This window comes from Lepidochelys kempii, unplaced genomic scaffold, assembly GCF_965140265.1.
Source record: "Lepidochelys kempii isolate rLepKem1 unplaced genomic scaffold, rLepKem1.hap2 scaffold_68, whole genome shotgun sequence".
Lineage (NCBI taxonomy): Eukaryota > Metazoa > Chordata > Testudines > Cheloniidae > Lepidochelys > Lepidochelys kempii.
In genome coordinates, this window is record NW_027333642.1 from 362,501 (window position 1) to 370,000 (window position 7,500).

The following is a 7,500-nucleotide window of genomic DNA, read 5'->3' on the forward strand; positions in this document are numbered from 1 at the left end:
CGGGTCAACCCGGACCCTGTCCCCGCAGGAGAGCTCCTCCAGGCCAGCCTGCGACGCCGCGGCCAGGGATCGGGCCCCTGGAGGTCTAAAAAAAAAAATTTCACCGACCGCCAAAGGGGTGCTGGGGGGGCATCCAGAGCACTCTCCGGCCGAAATGGAAAAAAACCTCGGAAAAAAGGATCGGGCCCACCCGAGGCAGGGGAGTCACCGGGTCAACCCGGCGCCTGTGCACGAGAGGTCCCGCCGGCCAGCCTGAAACGCCCCGCCAGGGATCGGGCCCTGGAAGTCTGAAATTTTTTTTCACCGACCCCATACGGGGTGGCGGGGGAAGGCATCCCTACCACTCTCCGGCCAAAAAATGAAAAAAAAAAAAAACGGAAAAAAGGATCGGGGCCACCCGAGGCAGGGGAGTCACCGGGTCAACCCGGCGCCTGTGCCCGAGAGGTCCCGCCGGCCAGCCTGAAACGCCCCGCCAGGGATCGGGGCCCTGGAAGTCTGAAATTTTTTTTCACCGACCCCAAACGGGGTGGCGGGGGAAGGCATCCCTACCACTCTCCGGCCAAAAAATGAAAAAAAAAAAAAAACGGAAAAAAGGATCGGGGCCACCCGAGGCAGGGGAGTCACCAGGTCAACCCGGAGCCTGCACCGCGGGCTGGGGCCGGACGGACCCCGATCAGCCCGGGTACCCCTGCCCTGGGGCTCGGGGCTTCCGGACACCAGGTCAACCCGGAGCCTGCACCGCGGGCTGGGGCCGGACGGACCCCGATCAGCCCGGGTACCCCTGCCCTGGGGCTCGGGGCTTCCGGACACCAGGTCAACCCGGAGCCTGCACCGCGGGCTGGGGCCGGACGGACCCCGATCAGCCCGGGTACCCCTGCCCCGGGGCTCGGGGCTTCCGGACACCAGGTCAACCCGGAGCCTTCCCCCCGCGGGCTGGGGCCGGACGGACCCCGCTCCGCCCGGGTCCCCCTGCCGCGGGCTCGGGGCTTCCTTCCCGTCCGGACACCATGTCAAGCCGGAGCCTGCCCCCCGCCGGACAAGCCCCCCAGGCCACCCTGCGATGCCGTGGTCACGGATCGGGACCCTGGAAGTCTTTTTTAAAAATTTTCAGCGACCCCAAAAGGGGATCTGAGGGGCATCCAGACCACTCTCCGGACCCAAAAAAAAAAAAAAACGGAAAAAAGGATCGGGGCCACCCGAGGCAGGGGAGTCACCGGGTCAACCCGGCGCCTGTGCACGAGAGGTCCCGCCGGCCAGCCTGAAACGCCCCGCCAGGGATCGGGGCCCTGGAAGTCTGAAATTTTTTTTCACCGACCCCATACGGGGTGGCGGGGGAAGGCATCCCTACCACTCTCCGGCCAAAAAATGAAAAAAAAAAAAAAAAACGGGAAAAAGGATCGGGGCCACCCGAGGCAGGGGAGTCACCGGGTCAACCCGGCGCCTGTGCCCGAGAGGTCCCGCCGGCCAGCCTGAAACGCCCCGCCAGGGATCGGGGCCCTGGAAGTCTGAAATTTTTTTTCACCGACCCCATACGGGGTGGCGGGGGAAGGCATCCCTACCACTCTCCGGCCAAAAAATGAAAAAAAAAAAAAAACGGAAAAAAGGATCGGGGCCACCCGAGGCAGGGGAGTCACCGGGTCAACCCGGCGCCTGTGCCCGAGAGGTCCCGCCGGCCAGCCTGAAACGCCCCGCCAGGGATCGGGGCCCTGGAAGTCTGAAATTTTTTTTCACCGACCCCAAACGGGGTGGCGGGGGAAGGCATCCCTACCACTCTCCGGCCAAAAAATGAAAAAAAAAAAAAAACGGAAAAAAGGATCGGGGCCACCCGAGGCAGGGGAGTCACCAGGTCAACCCGGAGCCTGCACCGCGGGCTGGGGCCGGACGGACCCCGATCAGCCCGGGTACCCCTGCCCTGGGGCTCGGGGCTTCCGGACACCAGGTCAACCCGGAGCCTGCACCGCGGGCTGGGGCCGGACGGACCCCGATCAGCCCGGGTACCCCTGCCCTGGGGCTCGGGGCTTCCGGACACCAGGTCAACCCGGAGCCTGCACCGCGGGCTGGAGCCGGACGGACCCCGATCAGCCCGTGTAACCCTGCCCTGGGGCTCGGGGCTTCCGGACACCAGGTCAACCCGGAGCCTGCCCCCCGCGGGCTGGGGCCGGACGGACCCCGCTCCGCCCGGGTCCCCCTGCCGCGGGCTCGGGGCTTCCTTCCCGTCCGGACACCATGTCAAGCCGCAGCCTGCCCCCCGCCGGACAAGCCCCCCAGGCCACCCTGCGACGCCGTGGTCACGGATCGGGACCCTGGAAGTCTTTTTTAAAAATTTTCAGCGACCCCAAAAGGCGATCTGAGGGGCATCCAGACCACTCTCCGGACCCAAAAAAAAAAAAACGGAAAAAAGGATCGGGGCCACCCGAGGCAGGGGAGTCACCGGGTCAACCCGGCGCCTGTGCCCGAGAGGTCCCGCCGGCCAGCCTGAAACGCCCCGCCTGGGATCGGGGCCCTGGAAGTCTGAAATTTTTTTTCACCGACCCCAAACGGGGTGGCGGGGGAAGGCATCCCTACCACTCTCCGGCCAAAAAATGAAAAAAAAAAAAAAAAAACGGAAAAAAGGATCGGGGCCACCCGAGGCAGGGGAGTCACCGGGTCAACCCGGCGCCTGTGCCCGAGAGGTCCCGCCGGCCAGCCTGAAACGCCCCGCCAGGGATCGGGGCCCTGGAAGTCTGAAAATTTTTTTCAACGACCCCAAACGGGGTGGCGGGGGAAGACATCCCTACCACTCTCCGGCCAAAAAATGAAAAAAAAAAAAAACGGAAAAAAGGATCGGGGCCACCCGAGGCAGGGGAGTCACCAGGTCAACCCGGAGCCTGCACCGCGGGCTGGGGCCGGACGGACCCCGATCAGCCCGGGTACCCCTGCCCTGGGGCTCGGGGCTTCCGGACACCAGGTCAACCCGGAGCCTGCACCGCGGGCTGGGGCCGGACGGACCCCGATCAGCCCGGGTACCCCTGCCCCGGGGCTCGGGGCTTCCGGACACCAGGTCAACCCGGAGCCTTCCCCCCGCGGGCTGGGGCCGGACGGACCCCGCTCCGCCCGGGTCCCCCTGCCGCGGGCTCGGGGCTTCCTTCCCGTCCGGACACCATGTCAAGCCGGAGCCTGCCCCCCGCCAGACAAGCCCCCCAGGCCACCCTGCGACGCCGTGGTCACGGATCGGGACCCTGGAAGTCTTTTTTAAAAATTTTCAGCGACCCCAAAAGGCGATCTGAGGGGCATCCAGACCACTCTCCGGACCCAAAAAAAAAAAAACGGAAAAAAGGATCGGGGCCACCCGAGGCAGGGGAGTCACCGGGTCAACCCGGCGCCTGTGCACGAGAGGTCCCGCCGGCCAGCCTGAAACGCCCCGCCAGGGATCGGGGCCCTGGAAGTCTGAAATTTTTTTTCACCGACCCCAAACGGGGTGGCGGGGGAAGGCATCCCTACCACTCTCCGGCCAAAAAATGAAAAAAAAAAAAAAACGGAAAAAAGGATCGGGGCCACCCGAGGCAGGGGAGTCACCGGGTCAACCCGGCGCCTGTGCCCGAGAGGTCCCGCCGGCCAGCCTGAAACGCCCCGCCAGGGATCGGGGCCCTGGAAGTCTGAAATTTTTTTTCACCGACCCCATACGGGGTGGCGGGGGAAGGCATCCCTACCACTCTCCGGCCAAAAAATGAAAAAAAAAAAAAAAACGGGAAAAAGGATCGGGGCCACCCGAGGCAGGGGAGTCACCGGGTCAACCCGGCGCCTGTGCCCGAGAGGTCCCGCCGGCCAGCCTGAAACGCCCCGCCAGGGATCGGGGCCCTGGAAGTCTGAAATTTTTTTTCACCGACCCCATACGGGGTGGCGGGGGAAGGCATCCCTACCACTCTCCGGCCAAAAAATGAAAAAAAAAAAAAAAAACGGGAAAAAGGATCGGGGCCACCCGAGGCAGGGGAGTCAGCGGGTCAACCCGGCGCCTGTGCCCGAGAGGTCCCGCCGGCCAGCCTGAAACGCCCCGCCAGGGATCGGGGCCCTGGAAGTCTGAAATTTTTTTTCAACGACCCCAAACGGGGTGGCGGGGGAAGGCATCCCTACCACTCTCCGGCCAAAAAATGAAAAAAAAAAAAAAAAAACGGAAAAAAGGATCGGGGCCACCCGAGGCAGGGGAGTCACCAGGTCAACCCGGAGCCTGCACCGCGGGCTGGGGCCGGACGGACGCCGATCAGCCCGGGTACCCCTGCCCTGGGGCTCGGGGCTTCCGGACACCAGGTCAACCCGGAGCCTGCACCGCGGGCTGGGGCCGGACGGACCCCGATCAGCCCGGGTACCCCTGCCCTGGGGCTCGGGGCTTCCGGACACCAGGTCAACCCGGAGCCTGCACCGCGGGCTGGAGCCGGACGGACCCCGGTCAGCCCGGGTACCCCTGCCCTGGGGCTCGGGGCTTCCGGACACCAGGTCAACCCGGAGCCTGCCCCCCGCGGGCTGGGGCCGGACGGACCCCGCTCCGCCCGGGTCCCCCTGCCGCGGGCTCGGGGCTTCCTTCCCGTCCGGACACCATGTCAAGCCGCAGCCTGCCCCCCGCCGGACAAGCCCCCCAGGCCACCCTGCGACGCCGTGGTCACGGATCGGGACCCTGGAAGTCTTTTTTAAAAATTTTCACCGACCCCAAAAGGCGATCTGAGGGGCATCCAGACCACTCTCCGGACCCAAAAAAAAAAAACGGAAAAAAGGATCGGGGCCACCCGAGGCAGGGGAGTCACCGGGTCAACCCGGCGCCTGTGCTCGAGAGGTCCCGCCGGCCAGCCTGAAACGCCCCGCCAGGGATCGGGGCCCTGGAAGTCTGAAATTTTTTTTCACCGACCCCATACGGGGTGGCGGGGGAAGGCATCCCTACCACTCTCCGGCCAAAAAATGAAAAAAAAAAAAAAACGGAAAAAAGGATCGGGGCCACCCGAGGCAGGGGAGTCACCGGGTCAACCCGGCGCCTGTGCCCGAGAGGTCCCGCCGGCCAGCCTGAAACGCCCCGCCAGGGATCGGGGCCCTGGAAGTCTGAAATTTTTTTTCACCGACCCCAAACGGGGTGGCGGGGGAAGGCATCCCTACCACTCTCCGGCCAAAAAATGAAAAAAAAAAAAAAACGGGAAAAAGGATCGGGGCCACCCGAGGCAGGGGAGTCAGCGGGTCAACCCGGCGCCTGTGCCCGAGAGGTCCCGCCGGCCAGCCTGAAACGCCCCGCCAGGGATCGGGGCCCTGGAAGTCTGAAATTTTTTTTCAACGACCCCAAACGGGGTGGCGGGGGAAGACATCCCTACCACTCTCCGGCCAAAAAATGAAAAAAAAAAAACGGAAAAAAGGATCGGGGCCACCCGAGGCAGGGGAGTCACCAGGTCAACCCGGAGCCTGCACCGCGGGCTGGGGCCGGACGGACCCCGATCAGCCCGGGTACCCCTGCCCTGGGGCTCGGGGCTTCCGGACACCAGGTCAACCCGGAGCCTGCACCGCGGGCTGGGGCCGGACGGACCCCGATCAGCCCGGGTACCCCTGCCCCGGGGCTCGGGGCTTCCGGACACCAGGTCAACCCGGAGCCTGCCCCCCGCGGGCTGGGGCCGGACGGACCCCGCTCCGCCCGGGTCCCCCTGCCGCGGGCTCGGGGCTTCCTTTCCGTCCGGACACCATGTCAAGCCGCAGCCTGCCCCCCGCCGGACAAGCCCCCCAGGCCACTCTGCGATGCCGTGGTCAGGGATCGGGACCCTGGAAGTCTTTTTAAAAAATTTTCATCGACCCCAAAAGGGGATCTGAGGGACATCCAGACCACTCTCCGGACCCCAAAAAAAAAAAAAAAAAAAACGGAAAAAAGGATCGGGCCCACCCGAGGCAGGGGAGTCACTGGTTCAACCCGGAGCCTGTGCAGAGAAGTCCGCCAGGGCAGCCTGAAACGCCGCGGCCAGGGATCGGGCCCCTGGAAGTCTGAATTTTTTTTTCACCGACCCCAAACGGGGTGGCGGGGAAGGCATCCCTACCACTCTCCGGCCAAAAAATAAATAAAAAAAAAAAAACGGAAAAAAGGATCGGGCCCACCCGAGGCAGGGGAGTCACTGGTTCAACCCGGAGCCTGTGCAGAGAAGTCCGCCAGGCCAGCCTGAAACGCCGCGGCCAGGGATCGGGTCCCTGGAAGTCTGATTTTTTTCCCACCGACCCAAAACGGGGTGGCGGGGGGGAGGCATCGCGACCACTCTCCGGCCAAAAAAGGAAAAAAAAAACCGGAAAAAAGGATCGGGGCCACGCGAGGCAGGGGAGTCACCAGGTCAACCCGGAGCCTGCACCGAGGGCTGGGGCCGGACGGACCCCGATCAGCCCGGGTACCCCTGCCCTGGGGCTCGGGGCTTCTGGACACCAGGTCAACCCGGAGCCTGCACCGCGGGCTGGGGCCGGACGGACCCCGCTCAGGCCGGGTACCCGTGCCCCGGGGCTCGGGGCTTCCTTCCCGTCCGGACACCATGTCAACCCTGTGCCTGCCCTCGCCAGACAAGTCCCCCAGACCAGCCTGCGGCGCCGTGGTCAGGGATCGGGACCCTGGAAGTCTGAAAAAAATTTTTCACCGACCCCAAAAGGGGTTCTGGGGGGGCATCCAGACCACTCTCCGGACCCAAAAAAAAAAAAACGGAAAAAAGGATCGGGCCCACCCGAGGCAGGGGAGTCACCGGGTCAATCCGGAGCCTGTGCAGAGAAGTCCGCCAGGCCAGCCTGAAACGCCCCGGTCAGGGATCGGGCCCCTGGAAGTCTGAAACAAAATTTTCAACGACCACAAAAGGGGTGCCGGGGGGGCATCCCGACCACTCTCCGGCCAAAAAACGGAAAAAAAAAAAAACGGAAAAAAAGGATCGGGGCCACCCGAGGCAGGGGAGTCACCAGGTCAACCCGGAGCCTGCAGCGCGAGCTGGGGCCGGTCGGACGCCTTCTCCGTGCGGGTCCCCCTGCCACGGGGTCGGGGCTTCGTTCCCGTCCGGACACCAGGTCAACCCGGAGCCTCCCCCGCGGGCTGGAGCCGGACGGACCCCACTCCACCCGGGTCCCCCTGCCCCGGGGCTCGGGGCTTCCTTCCCGTCCGGCCACCAGGTCAACCCTATACTTTCAATGGGTTGACCTGGTGGCCGGTTTGCTTTTCGGCCACCAGGTCAACCCTATACTTTGAACGGGTTGACCTGGTGGCCGCTTTGCTTTTCGGCCACCAGGTCAACCCTATACTTTGAACGGGTTTACCTGGTGGCCGCTTTGCTTTTCGGCCACCAGGTCAACCCTATACTTTGAACGGGTTGACCTGGTGGCCGGTTTGCTTTTCGGCCACCAGGTCAACCCTATACTTTGAACGGGTTGACCTGGTGGCCGGTTTGCTTTTCGGCCACCAGGTCAACCCTATACTTTGAACGGGTTTACCTGGTGGCCGGTTTGCTTTTCGGCCACCAGGTCAACCCTATACTTTGAACG